The sequence below is a fragment of the Berghia stephanieae genome, chromosome 4 (genome assembly GCF_034508935.2).
Source record: "Berghia stephanieae isolate SIO BIC M18660-M18661 chromosome 4, UCSD_Bste_1.3, whole genome shotgun sequence".
NCBI lineage: Eukaryota > Metazoa > Mollusca > Gastropoda > Nudibranchia > Aeolidiidae > Berghia > Berghia stephanieae.
Window position 1 is genome coordinate 53,459,462 of NC_088363.1, and position 15,159 is coordinate 53,474,620.

Below are 15,159 nucleotides of genomic sequence, written 5' to 3' on the forward strand. Positions count from 1 at the left end.
TCAAATTATATATATTATATTGAATAATGTTGACTAATTTGCAATATTATACCGTTTTATTATTATAATTATACCATCATTAACATTGAGTTCAATGATTAACTTAGATAAGCCAAGATGTTATAGCCTACCGTTGACTGTTACATGATAATTTCCTACCATTTGTTAATGGAATTATTCATACCCTTTAATTACCCAATATCTTTCCCTAATAATAATAGATTACAGCATTGTTGGATGAAATAGATATAGATATTGCTGTTACCCTAAATTGTCACTGAGAAAAAAATGTTATAATATGGAATAAACAGTGCAAAGTTTAAGTGGTTTATTAGACTTTCTTATCAATGACTCTGACATGCTCTACTAAATTCCGATCAATTTTATCACAAAAATATTATTTAATGAAATTCAGAGATTAGAGTCGAAATGTTATATGTTATTTTCTTGGAAGTTATGGACTAATCATTCTTGAACTGCCAACCAGAATAATTTCTTTCCTTGTAAAGGATTCGTGCTTCTTGCATAAAAGGGTAATTGAAATGAAGGCATAGGGGTCAAAATGTCTCCATGATACCGTGTTCATTAAAAATAAAAATTGGGGGAGAAAACACACATTATAAACGCCTTTTTTGTCAGTCAACACAACTGGAAATGGTCATTCTATATCTTTTTTTTTTATGGGGTTTTAATGTAGAAAAATTTAATTACAGCCAGTTGCCACATGATTCTTCCATCTTTGGAAATTGTTTTGGAAAGCAATGATTGTATAATTTAGATTAACAAAACACACAAAGTCTGTCAATTTATCACGTTTGTGATATACTGGACTGTTGGCAGCTGTAATAATAGTTGTAGAAAATGTTCACTTAGAAATTTTAAGGAGAAAAAAAGTAGAAATAGAATAAATAATGGAACAATTAGGGGGGAAAGGAATAGTAACAATCCCAAAGCTTGAAAGTTGGCATTTCCATATTTTGAGATGTAAAAAGTTTGTCTCTATATAAGGTCTCTTTATGTTAAGACGATTACAGGTGTTGGATGAAAATATAGTAACCATGTTACCCTTATTTCCTCTCTCAATTATGTTACTGTTTTTTTACTTAAAATAATGACATGTTGTTATGGACATACTATATGTTGATTTGAATTTGTAAGAATAAAGAGTGATGAATCGTATGCTACAGTTAAAATTTGATCTGTTCAACGTTTAACGTTTTCAGCTTTTGCATTGTAAATTTTATGGATTGAACACCATTTGATTTTATCTTTCATGTAGTTCAGTGTTAAGGTTTTCAACGCCTGACTAATATGGAACGCAAACAAAACCAAAACATTTTTAAAATTCGTTTAGATATTTTCACTATATTTTTGTTTTGAGCTCAATCCTTGTAAATAAACTTAGCTTATAAACTCTTTGTCTTGCATTGCCTTTCCCCCTCTGTTATTCACTATTCACTTGCCCCAAACCTTAGTTGAATTACTGGGTGGGGTTCCTGACCTCCCATAGTGGGCAGGGAGGTACATACTGTGTCTTCTATCCCCCTATGTCTGTTTTCCAATCCCCCTATGTCTGTTTTCCAACATGCTTTCTGTCTTTGTCTTGGAATGAGATTACTTGGTTTTGTCCTGGCCCTGGCTGGATACCCTAGCTGGGAGGGCAACAGTCAAATGTATAGTTAAGAGTTTTGGGAGATGATATTTTCTTTCCTTGTAAATCATCTCTGTGTTATGTATTATTATGTTTGTTATTTTTAATGTGTAATGTAAGCATTGTGATTCAACAATATACTTAAGGTATGGTTAAGAACTGAGTTTCTTCTCACCATTGCAAGAAAATGAAAATTTTATTAATTTTCTATTTTTTTTTACCTCATCTCTCTCCTCTCTCTCTCTAATCACTCTCTCTCTCTCTCCTCTCTCTCTCTCCTCTCTCCCTCTCTTCTCTCTCTCTCTCTCTCTCTCTCCTCTCCCTCTCTCTCTCTCTCTCTCTCCTCTCTCTCTCTCTCTCTCTCTCTCTCTCTCCTCTCTCTCTCCTCTCTCTCTATGAGAGAGACATTAAGGTGATCTCATACTAAGAACATTGATAGTGTGCTCTTGGAATCTTCATCTGTTCCCTATTTGAACTAATCCCCTCTGTCTTCCTTTCTCTTGAGTACTAATTGTAATTCTGGAACTTTGTACTGTCCCAATTTCTTCCTTTTTACTGGCGCTGATATGATCTTAATGTGTTGCAACGATATGATCTTAATGTGTTGCAAGGCGGGTGGTTGGATGGGAGCATCACCCTTGAATCATATACCTATGATGTTCGCATGGGTGTACGGTCCGATAGTGATGTCGTTTCTTCTTCTCTTTACTAGCCTATCCTGCTTCTTTGGTTTGTGATTGTATTTTTGACAGGGGATATTTTTTTTTCTGTAAATCTTCTGCCTGTTTGTTCTTGGTTATTTATAATTTAGCTTATATCTTTAGGTTATGATTTTGATTTACATTTGTACTATTTTTGTTAGATTGCTTGTTTTTTTTGTTTCAGCGGTCTCTCATATAACCTCAATTGTGTTGGAAGAGACCTAAAGCAACAAACAACAATGTGTTGCAAGCGCCGTAAAACCCTTAAAAACAAACAAACCTCTTACTGGGGACCTGTGCTTGTGTCTGACTGAGACTTTTAGGTGATCTCCAACTAAGTACTTTGATAGTGTACTATTGGAATGTACATCTGGTCCCTATAACTGAGTGGGGTTCCTTACCTACCATAGTGGGCAGGGAGGTACTTACTGTGTCTTCTACCCACTTATATATCTGTTTTCCAACATGCTTTCTATCTTTGTCTTGGAATGAGATTACTTGGTTTTGTCCAGGCCCTGGCTGGGAGGGAAACCGTCATATGTTTAGTTAGAGTTTTGGAGAATGATTTTTTTTTCCTTGTAAATCATCTCTCCGTTATGCACTGCATTGTGTTTTTTTTATATTATGTATGATTTGTAAAACATTTGAGTGTATTCGGGGACCTGTGCTTGTGTCTGGATGAGACTTTTAGTGATCTCAAAACTAAGTACTTTGATAGTGTGCTTTTGGAATCCACACCTGTTTCTTATTTGAACCAATTCCCCTTTGTCTTCCCTTTTCTTGGATGCTTTATTGTAATTCTAGAACTTTTTACTATCCCATTTTCTTCCTTTTTACTGGTGCTGATATGACCTTAATGTGTTGCAAACGCCGTAAAACCCTTAAAAACAAAAAACTTTCCTATATGAACCAATTCCCTTTGTCTTACATGTTCTTGGGTGCTTTGATTGTAATTTTAGAACTTTTTACTTTCCCATTTTCTAACTTTTTACTGGCGCTGATTTAACCTGAATATATTGCAAGCGCCGTAAAATCCTTAAAAACAAAGAAAACAATCTCCTCTCCTCCCACCACCACCCCCCCCCCCCCCCCCCCCCCCCCCCCATCTACTTTTTTTTTTTGTCGTGATCAAAACCTGAAACTGTCCTATTTTCAATCGTGACAATAAAACCAGTTTTATTGGAATAAAAAGATAAAAAGTGATGCCTTTTTATTTTACTTCGACTGGATTTGTTTAACGAAATTGATCATTACATGGGGGTGGAGCTAAATTGCTATTTTAGTCTCAGTTTTGTGTTAACTCGTTCCCTATCAAAAGTGCATCAGGTTTTTATCCAGATTGATATGAAGGAAATATGCTTCATCAAAATTTAACCCAAAGTCATGGATAAGATTTTAATTCTGTTCCCTCTTCATTACCTAACTGTAAATAAGTTTCTTTTTCTTCTCTGTACAAAATGTTTGAAATCGAATTGCTACAATTTAGTGACTTATTATACTTCTTAGACTTACTCCCCTGTTTATATTAAATGAATTTAGTTCTTGACCAACATTATTTCGGATTGCATTTATCAAATCAACTTAACTGCGGAGAGAGCGGAGAGAGAAGAAAAAGAAATGTATGTAAGAATTTATTTTAACTACCTACTCAGACTTGTTTATTATTTTATGTCTTATTCACTTCTTACTTAGTTTCTTTTTCCTTTGACCTGCTTTCAACTTTATGGATTGATTTCTTACTCCTAGAATATATCACTTTGTTCATTCCTATTGAATCTACTGTTATGTATTTGTATATATTTTATGCTTTCTCTTATAGTTGTGAATATATTTTATCTTCAAATTGATGAAGTCTATTGATTTAGCGTTTTTCGATGATTTAGTTTTAAACTCTTGTCAATAGGTAAAGGGCTGAGCTATTTTTTTGAATTAAACTTCATGTCATAACAACCAAACTTGAATCTAGTTCATTTATATAAAATGTTGGCCATTGACAGCTATTTCTCTGGATGGGGTCCTTTGACCTCCCATGGTGGGCAGAGATCACTTGCTTTGTCTTCTATTCCCTTATATCTATTTTCCAAGTTGCTTTCTATCTTTTGTCTTGGAATGGGATTGCTTTGTTTTATCCTGGCCCTGGGTGGGGGTCCTGGCCTCTCATAGCGGGCAGGGAGGTACACGCTGTGTCTTCTATCCCCTTATATCTGTTTTCCAACTGGGTGGGGATCCTGACCTCCCATAGCGGGCAGGGAGGTACATACTGTGTCTTCTATCCCCTTATATCTGTTTTCCAACATGCTTTCTGTCTTTGTCTTGGAATGAGATTACTTGGTTTTTTCCTGGCCCTGGTCGGAGTCCTGGCTTGGGAGGGAAACAGTCGAATGCATAGTTATTGTTTTGGGAGATGATATTTTTTTCCTTGTAAATCATCTCTCTGTTATGCACTGTATTATGCTTTCTTTATATTATATATGATTTGTAAAACATTCGAGTGTGTTCCTCTTAGCAGGGACCTGTGCTTGTGTCTGGATGAGACTTTTAGTGATCTCAAACTAAGTACTTTGACTGGGTGGGGTTCCTACCTCCCATAGTGGGCAGGGGGGTACATACTGTGTCTTCTATCCCCTTATAACTGTTTTACAACTGTTTTCTGTCTTTGTCTTGGAATGAGATTACTTGGTTTTGTCCTGCCCTGGCCGGGGTCCTAGCTGGGAGGGAAACAGTCAAATGCATAGTTATTGTGTTGGGAGATGATATTTTTTTCCTTGTAAACCATCTCTCTGTTATGTATTATTATATTTGTTATTTTCAATGTATAATGTTAGCATTTGAGTGTATTCCTCTTGGTTGGATTTTGTGCTTGTGTCCGGATGAGACTTAGAGGTGATCTCAAACTATGTACATTGGTGGTGTGCTCTTGGAATCTACATCTGATCCCTATTTGTCCCCAGTTCCCCTATGTCTTACTTTTTCTTGTGTGCTTTAATTGTAATTCTAGAACTTTTTACTATCCCATTTTCTTCCTTTTTACTGGCGCTGATATAACCTAAATGTGTTGCAAGCGCCGTAAAACCCTTAAAAACAAAACAAAACAATAAGTACTTTGATAGAGTGCTTTTGGAATCTACACCTGTTTCTTATTTGTACCAATTCCCCTTTGTCTTCCCTTTTCTTTGATGCTTTATTGTAATTCTAGAACTTTTTACTATCCCATTTTCTTCCTTTTTACTGGCGCTGATATGACCTTAATGTGTTGCAAGCGCCGTAAACTCTTAAAACAAACAAACATGTTTCCAACATGCTTTCTGTCTTTGTCTTGGAATGAGATTACTTAGTTTTTTTGCTGGCCCTGGTCGGAGTCCTGGCTGGGAGGGAAACAGTCAAATGCATAGTTTTGTTTTGGGAGATGATATTTTTTTTCCTTGTAAATCATCTCTCTGTTATGTATTAGTATATTTGCTATTTTTTAATGTATATTGTAAGCATTTGAGTGTGTTCCTCTTTGTTGGATTTTGTCTTGTGTCCGGATGAGACTTATAGGTGATCTCAAACTAAGTACATTGGTGATATGCTCTTGGAATCTACATCTGATCCCTATTTGTTCCCAGTTCCCCTATGTCTTACTTTCTCTTGGATGCTTCAATTGTAATTCTAAAACTTTTTACTATCCCATTTTCTTCCTTTTTACTGGCGCTGATATAACCTAAATGTGTTGCAAGTGCCGTAAAACCCTTAAAAACAAAAGCATTGTCCTGGCCCTTGCTGGAATCCTTAGTCCTTATCTGAGAGGGAAACATTCAAGTCCTGGGTGGGGTTCCTTAACTCCCATAGTGGGTTGGGAGGCTCTTACAGTGTCTTCTACCCCTCTATATCTGTTTTCCAACATGCTTTCTGTCTTTGTCTTGGAATGAGATTACTTGCTTTTGTCCTGGCCCTTGCCGGATACCCTGGCTGAGAGGGAAACAGTCAAATGTATAGATAGTTTTGGGAGATGATATTTTTTTTCCCTTGTAAATCCTCTGTTTTGCAATATTATGTTTTGTTTACATATAATATATGATTTGTAAACATTCGAGTGTTTTCCTCTTAGAAGTTTTTACTATCCCATTTTCTTCATTTTTTACTGGCGCTGATATGACCTTAATGTGTTGCAAACGCCGTAAAACTAAAACCCTTGAAGTCTTAGTTGGGACCTGTACTTGTGTCTGGATGAGACTTTTATGTGATCTCAAACTAAGTTTATAAACAATGAAACATCGCCACTGCCAAAGCATACACACGATACTGAATTGGCAAACAGATTCAACCATTTTTTTGAAGATAAAATATTCAAAATTCGTTCAGATCTTGGATCTACGGAAGAGGATAACAACTACCAACCAAGGTCACATTAACTCGTTTTTATCTGAATTTTCCACTGCAACAAATGAAGAGATAAGTGAAATAATTAAAAAGGAGTCAAACACTACTCTAAGACCCTATACCAACGTGGATCTTAAAGTCATGCCTTGAGGAGGAGGTTGTGTCAGCAATAACATCAATCGTGAACTTCTCACTAGAGCACGCTGACTTTCCAGATTGTATGCCATAATCACACCTTTGCTTAAAAAGAAAAACCTTGATTTTTATTTATTAAAAAACTACAGATCTGTACTCAATTTAAATTTTATTTCGAAGGTTATTGAGAGCCTTGTTGTCAAACGACAACAGTATTTTATTAATAATAATCTACGCAATACATTGCATATAGATCGTGCCACAGCACCGAAACCGCACTTCTTCGCGTCCATAATGATCTGATTACCCAATTGCAACACAGTAGCAATGTTGCAATACTCCTATTAGAAGACGGTAGGGGCTGCTTGAAGCCGGTGATCGTGAAAATACTAACGAAAGAGTGAAAATGGAGAGGCTTCGTATGGGAACAAAACAGACAATGTTTTGTTCCCATACGAAGCCTCTCCATTTTCACTCTTTCGTTACTACTATTAGATTTAAGTGCGGCATTCGATACGGTCGACCACAAAATATCATAGACCGAATGGTGGATTCGTTTGGAGAATGGTGGATTCGTTTGGAGTCACCGGCAAAGCACTCAAGTGGTTTTCTATTACTTGAAGCAACGAGTGTGCATAAATAGAGCATCTTCGACAACCATTACACTTGATTTTGGCGTGCCACAGGGGTCAGTTTTGGGTCCATTTCTGTTCACTGTCTACACCACACCTCTTACTAGCATCATTGGATCCTACAGCATCAATCACCATCTTTGCGACGATGATACACAGCTATATTTCCCAATTTCTTCTTCCAACTTAACTTCAAACAAGACAAACATCTTTAACTGTATCTCACACATCAAACTCTGGATGACCCAAAACAAGCTAAAATTCAATGACGCCAAAACTGAATTTATCGTTTTTAGAAAACAAGGAAAGACCATTCTTACGGAAGAACTTTGATTGGTGACTCTGTCATCTCCAGATCTTCAATTGTAAAAAACCTTGGTTTTTATTTTGATGAATTTCTTAATATGCAATATCATATAACAAAACTCGTGTCAAAATCTACATTTTATTTTAAGGTCTATTAGTCATATCCGAAATCTTTTAGATGAAGAAATTTGCAAGATGCTCATTAATTCACTTTTTGCTAGCATGCTAGACTATTGCAACTCCCTTCTCTACGGGCTTCCAAAGAGTTTGGTTGCAAGACTGCAGTTATTACAAAACAGGGCAGTACGAATTGTCACCCATAATAATTAAAAAAAAGAATGAGCATATAACTCCCGTTTTGGAATACCTTCATTGGCTGTCCGTGGAGAGGAGAGTGGATTATAAACTAGCATGCCTTGCCTTCAAATGTCTTCACAACACTGCTCCAGATTACTTAGAATCACACCTTACAGTCCATAATCCAAGTCGCTCCCTCGGGTCTTCTCAGTATTATTTGAAAGAAAAATCCCTAAAACTAAATTCTCTGAACGATATGTTTGTTGCCTTTTCTGCTCCAGCTGTGTTTAACTGATTGACTACTTATACAAGAAACTGTCAGACCTTTGATACCTTTAAAAACATTCCTCAAAACTGAGTTATTTAGATTCACCTATCAAATGAATCCTTGATATATTATGTGTGTGTATGTATGTGCGCATGTGTGTGTATATGTATATGTTTATGTTTATGTTTAGGTATGCACATTTGTCTATGTATGCGTATATGTGTATATAATATGTATGTAATGTGTGTTGTGTGTGTGTGTGTGTGTGGATGTGTTTGTGTGAGTATGTGTATATTTATTAATTTGTTATTGCCATTGTGAAGCGCTATTGAGCATTGTAAATGGATAATGGCCCTATATAAATTTCCCATTACATTACATTACATTACATCATCGCTACAACCACCACTGCCACCACGTCATCATCGTCACTACCACCACCACTACATCATTTTCATTACCTTCCTTACAATAATCACCACGAGCACATCATAATGATCACTACCACCATTACTACAACTACCACCATATCCTGGGTGGGGTTCCTGGCCTCCCATAGTGGACAGGGTGGCACTTACTGTGTCTTCTTTCCCCTTATATCTGTTTTCCAATTTGCTTTCTGTCTTTGTCTTGGAATGAGATGACTTGGTTTTGCCCTTGGCCAGGCCGTCGAGCTTGGCTGGGAGGGAAACAGTCAAATGTATAGTTAAGAGTTTTGGGAGATGATATTTTCTTTCCTTGTAAATCATCTCTGTGTTATGTATTATTATGTTTGTTATTTTTAATGTGTAATGTAAGCATTGTGATTCAACAATATACTTAAGGTATGGTTAAGAACTGAGTTTCTTCTCACCATTGCAAGAAAATGAAATTATTATTTTTTTTTAATTTTTTAAATCTCTCTCTCTCTCTCTCTCTCTCTCTCTCTCTCTCTCTCTCTCTCTCTCTCTCTCTCTCTCTCTCTCTCTCTCTCTCTCTCTCTCTCTCTCTCTATGAGAGAGACATTAAGGTGATCTCATACTAAGAACATTGATAGTGTGCTCTTGGAATCTTCATCTGTTCCCTATTTGAACTAATCCCCTCTGTCTTCCTTTCTCTTGAGTACTAATTGTAATTCTGGAACTTTGTACTGTCCCAATTTCTTCCTTTTTACTGGCGCTGATATGATCTTAATGTGTTGCAACGATATGATCTTAATGTGTTGCAAGGCGGGTGGTTGGATGGGAGCATCACCCTTGAATCATATACCTATGATGTTCGCATGGGTGTACGGTCCGATAGTGATGTCGTTTCTTCTTCTCTTTACTAGCCTATCCTGCTTCTTTGGTTTGTGATTGTATTTTTGACAGGGGATATTTTTTTTTCTGTAAATCTTCTGCCTGTTTGTTCTTGGTTATTTATAATTTAGCTTATATCTTTAGGTTATGATTTTGATTTACATTTGTACTATTTTTGTTAGATTGCTTGTTTTTTTGTTTCAGCGGTCTCTCATATAACCTCAATTGTGTTGGAAGAGACCTAAAGCAACAAACAACAATGTGTTGCAAGCGCCGTAAAACCCTTAAAAACAAACAAACCTCTTACTGGGGACCTGTGCTTGTGTCTGACTGAGACTTTTAGGTGATCTCCAACTAAGTACTTTGATAGTGTACTATTGGAATGTACATCTGGTCCCTATAACTGGGTGGGGTTCCTTACCTACCATAGTGGGCAGGGAGGTACTTACTGTGTCTTCTACCCACTTATATATCTGTTTTCCAACATGCTTTCTATCTTTGTCTTGGAATGAGATTACTTGGTTTTGTCCAGGCCCTGGCTGGGAGGGAAACCGTCATATGTTTAGTTAGAGTTTTGGGAGATGATTTTTTTTTCCTTGTAAATCATCTCTCCGTTATGCACTGCATTGTGTTTTTTTTATATTATGTATGATTTGTAAAACATTTGAGTGTATTCGGGGACCTGTGCTTGTGTCTGGATGAGACTTTTAGTGATCTCAAAACTAAGTACTTTGATAGTGTGCTTTTGGAATCCACACCTGTTTCTTATTTGAACCAATTCCCCTTTGTCTTCCCTTTTCTTGGATGCTTTATTGTAATTCTAGAACTTTTTACTATCCCATTTTCTTCCTTTTTACTGGTGCTGATATGACCTTAATGTGTTGCAAACGCCGTAAAACCCTTAAAAACAAAAAACTTTCCTATATGAACCAATTCCCTTTGTCTTACATGTTCTTGGGTGCTTTGATTGTAATTTTAGAACTTTTTACTTTCCCATTTTCTAACTTTTTACTGGCGCTGATTTAACCTGAATATATTGCAAGCGCCGTAAAATCCTTAAAAACAAAGAAAACAATCTCCTCTCCTCCACCCACCACCCACCCCCCCCCCCCCCCCCCATCTACTTTTTTTTTTTGTCGTGATCAAAACCTGAAACTGTCCTATTTTCAATCGTGACAATAAAACCAGTTTTATTGGAATAAAAAGATAAAAAGTGATGCCTTTTTATTTTACTTCGACTGGATTTGTTTAACGAAATTGATCATTACATGGGGGTGGAGCTAAATTGCTATTTTAGTCTCAGTTTTGTGTTAACTCGTTCCCTATCAAAAGTGCATCAGGTTTTTATCCAGATTGATATGAAGGAAATATGCTTCATCAAAATTTAACCCAAAGTCATGGATAAGATTTTAATTCTGTTCCCTCTTCATTACCTAACTGTAAATAAGTTTCTTTTTCTTCTCTGTACAAAATGTTTGAAATCGAATTGCTACAATTTAGTGACTTATTATACTTCTTAGACTTACTCCCCTGTTTATATTAAATGAATTTAGTTCTTGACCAACATTATTTCGGATTGCATTTATCAAATCAACTTAACTGCGGAGAGAGCGGAGAGAGAAGAAAAAGAAATGTATGTAAGAATTTATTTTAACTACCTACTCAGACTTGTTTATTATTTTATGTCTTATTCACTTCTTACTTAGTTTCTTTTTCCTTTGACCTGCTTTCAACTTTATGGATTGATTTCTTACTCCTAGAATATATCACTTTGTTCATTCCTATTGAATCTACTGTTATGTATTTGTATATATTTTATGCTTTCTCTTATAGTTGTGAATATATTTTATCTTCAAATTGATGAAGTCTATTGATTTAGCGTTTTTCGATGATTTAGTTTTAAACTCTTGTCAATAGGTAAAGGGCTGAGCTATTTTTTTGAATTAAACTTCATGTCATAACAACCAAACTTGAATCTAGTTCATTTATATAAAATGTTGGCCATTGACAGCTATTTCTCTGGATGGGGTCCTTTGACCTCCCATGGTGGGCAGAGATCACTTGCTTTGTCTTCTATTCCCTTATATCTATTTTCCAAGTTGCTTTCTATCTTTTGTCTTGGAATGGGATTGCTTTGTTTTATCCTGGCCCTGGGTGGGGGTCCTGGCCTCTCATAGCGGGCAGGGAGGTACACGCTGTGTCTTCTATCCCCTTATATCTGTTTTCCAACTGGGTGGGGATCCTGACCTCCCATAGCGGGCAGGGAGGTACATACTGTGTCTTCTATCCCCTTATATCTGTTTTCCAACATGCTTTCTGTCTTTGTCTTGGAATGAGATTACTTGGTTTTTTCCTGGCCCTGGTCGGAGTCCTGGCTTGGGAGGGAAACAGTCGAATGCATAGTTATTGTTTTGGGAGATGATATTTTTTTCCTTGTAAATCATCTCTCTGTTATGCACTGTATTATGCTTTCTTTATATTATATATGATTTGTAAAACATTCGAGTGTGTTCCTCTTAGCAGGGACCTGTGCTTGTGTCTGGATGAGACTTTTAGTGATCTCAAACTAAGTACTTTGACTGGGTGGGGTTCCTACCTCCCATAGTGGGCAGGGGGGTACATACTGTGTCTTCTATCCCCTTATAACTGTTTTACAACTGTTTTCTGTCTTTGTCTTGGAATGAGATTACTTGGTTTTGTCCTGCCCTGGCCGGGGTCCTAGCTGGGAGGGAAACAGTCAAATGCATAGTTATTGTGTTGGGAGATGATATTTTTTTCCTTGTAAACCATCTCTCTGTTATGTATTATTATATTTGTTATTTTCAATGTATAATGTTAGCATTTGAGTGTATTCCTCTTGGTTGGATTTTGTGCTTGTGTCCGGATGAGACTTAGAGGTGATCTCAAACTATGTACATTGGTGGTGTGCTCTTGGAATCTACATCTGATCCCTATTTGTCCCCAGTTCCCCTATGTCTTACTTTTTCTTGTGTGCTTTAATTGTAATTCTAGAACTTTTTACTATCCCATTTTCTTCCTTTTTACTGGCGCTGATATAACCTAAATGTGTTGCAAGCGCCGTAAAACCCTTAAAAACAAAACAAAAACAATAAGTACTTTGATAGAGTGCTTTTGGAATCTACACCTGTTTCTTATTTGTACCAATTCCCCTTTGTCTTCCCTTTTCTTTGATGCTTTATTGTAATTCTAGAACTTTTTACTATCCCATTTTCTTCCTTTTTACTGGCGCTGATATGACCTTAATGTGTTGCAAGCGCCGTAAAACTCTTAAAAACAAACAAACATGTTTTCCAACATGCTTTCTGTCTTTGTCTTGGAATGAGATTACTTAGTTTTTTTGCTGGCCCTGGTCGGAGTCCTGGCTGGGAGGGAAACAGTCAAATGCATAGTTATTGTTTTGGGAGATGATATTTTTTTTCCTTGTAAATCATCTCTCTGTTATGTATTAGTATATTTGCTATTTTTTAATGTATATTGTAAGCATTTGAGTGTGTTCCTCTTTGTTGGATTTTGTTCTTGTGTCCGGATGAGACTTATAGGTGATCTCAAACTAAGTACATTGGTGATATGCTCTTGGAATCTACATCTGATCCCTATTTGTTCCCAGTTCCCCTATGTCTTACTTTCTCTTGGATGCTTCAATTGTAATTCTAAAACTTTTTACTATCCCATTTTCTTCCTTTTTACTGGCGCTGATATAACCTAAATGTGTTGCAAGTGCCGTAAAACCCTTAAAAACAAAAGCATTGTCCTGGCCCTTGCTGGAATCCTTAGTCCTTATCTGAGAGGGAAACATTCAAGTCCTGGGTGGGGTTCCTTAACTCCCATAGTGGGTTGGGAGGCTCTTACAGTGTCTTCTACCCCTCTATATCTGTTTTCCAACATGCTTTCTGTCTTTGTCTTGGAATGAGATTACTTGCTTTTGTCCTGGCCCTTGCCGGATACCCTGGCTGAGAGGGAAACAGTCAAATGTATAGATAGTTTTGGGAGATGATATTTTTTTTCCCTTGTAAATCCTCTGTTTTGCAATATTATGTTTTGTTTACATATAATATATGATTTGTAAACATTCGAGTGTTTTCCTCTTAGAAGTTTTTACTATCCCATTTTCTTCATTTTTTACTGGCGCTGATATGACCTTAATGTGTTGCAAACGCCGTAAAACTAAAACCCTTGAAGTCTTAGTTGGGACCTGTACTTGTGTCTGGATGAGACTTTTATGTGATCTCAAACTAAGTTTATAAACAATGAAACATCGCCACTGCCAAAGCATACACACGATACTGAATTGGCAAACAGATTCAACCATTTTTTTGAAGATAAAATATTCAAAATTCGTTCAGATCTTGGATCTACGGAAGAGGATAACAACTACCAACCAAGGTCACATTAACTCGTTTTTATCTGAATTTTCCACTGCAACAAATGAAGAGATAAGTGAAATAATTAAAAAGGAGTCAAACACTACTCTAAGACCCTATACCAACGTGGATCTTAAAGTCATGCCTTGAGGAGGAGGTTGTGTCAGCAATAACATCAATCGTGAACTTCTCACTAGAGCACGCTGACTTTCCAGATTGTATGCCATAATCACACCTTTGCTTAAAAAGAAAAACCTTGATTTTTATTTATTAAAAAACTACAGATCTGTACTCAATTTAAATTTTATTTCGAAGGTTATTGAGAGCCTTGTTGTCAAACGACAACAGTATTTTATTAATAATAATCTACGCAATACATTGCATATAGATCGTGCCACAGCACCGAAACCGCACTTCTTCGCGTCCATAATGATCTGATTACCCAATTGCAACACAGTAGCAATGTTGCAATACTCCTATTAGAAGACGGTAGGGGCTGCTTGAAGCCGGTGATCGTGAAAATACTAACGAAAGAGTGAAAATGGAGAGGCTTCGTATGGGAACAAAACAGACAATGTTTTGTTCCCATACGAAGCCTCTCCATTTTCACTCTTTCGTTACTACTATTAGATTTAAGTGCGGCATTCGATACGGTCGACCACAAAATATCATAGACCGAATGGTGGATTCGTTTGGAGAATGGTGGATTCGTTTGGAGTCACCGGCAAAGCACTCAAGTGGTTTTCTATTACTTGAAGCAACGAGTGTGCATAAATAGAGCATCTTCGACAACCATTACACTTGATTTTGGCGTGCCACAGGGGTCAGTTTTGGGTCCATTTCTGTTCACTGTCTACACCACACCTCTTACTAGCATCATTGGATCCTACAGCATCAATCACCATCTTTGCGACGATGATACACAGCTATATTTCCCAATTTCTTCTTCCAACTTAACTTCAAACAAGACAAACATCTTTAACTGTATCTCACACATCAAACTCTGGATGACCCAAAACAAGCTAAAATTCAATGACGCCAAAACTGAATTTATCGTTTTTAGAAAACAAGGAAAGACCATTCTTACGGAAGAACTTTGATTGGTGACTCTGTCATCTCCAGATCTTCAATTGTAAAAAACCTTGGTT